Below are 538 nucleotides of genomic sequence, written 5' to 3'. Positions count from 1 at the left end.
TCTTTTGACCAAAGGAAATCTTGATTTGAGCAAGTCTTGAGCTTTTTCCCATTGTTCTTGTTATTGTTTATGGTTGGAGACTCTTAGGCGGTAGGAGTTCTTCGGAAAGGAATCGATTGTTGTGATTACTCCCGAAAAGCTTTTGCAGGTTTGGAGGCCGCCTCAAGGTCTACCACTAGTGGTTGAGAATCGCCTTCGTGGTGATATCTCAAGGAGAATAGGGTGAGCCGTCGAGATGTATGTGTGCTTTCATGGTAACACCCGCCCCTTCAACGGTGACTACCTTCCCTCCAAGGAAGTGAACATCGGGATACATGCTGATCTCCGGAGTTTCGGTTAACCCTAACCCTAACTCCTTACTTATGGTTACTTGTGCTTTGATTTACTTGTTATATCTTATTGTGGTTGCTTGCCTTTCTACTTGTTGTTGAGTATATTGCTAGCACTAGTATCACTTTTGCAATTGTTAGGCTCACTTTCATATTCCTCATAATTGCCTAAAATTCCTAAGTAATAATTAAAAACTGTAATTATACCT

The sequence above is a fragment of the Triticum dicoccoides genome, chromosome 2A, assembly GCF_002162155.2.
Source record: "Triticum dicoccoides isolate Atlit2015 ecotype Zavitan chromosome 2A, WEW_v2.0, whole genome shotgun sequence".
Taxonomy (NCBI): Eukaryota; Viridiplantae; Streptophyta; class Magnoliopsida; order Poales; family Poaceae; genus Triticum; species Triticum dicoccoides.
The sequence above is the reverse complement of the archived record's forward strand: the minus strand, read 5'-3'. Positions refer to the sequence as shown.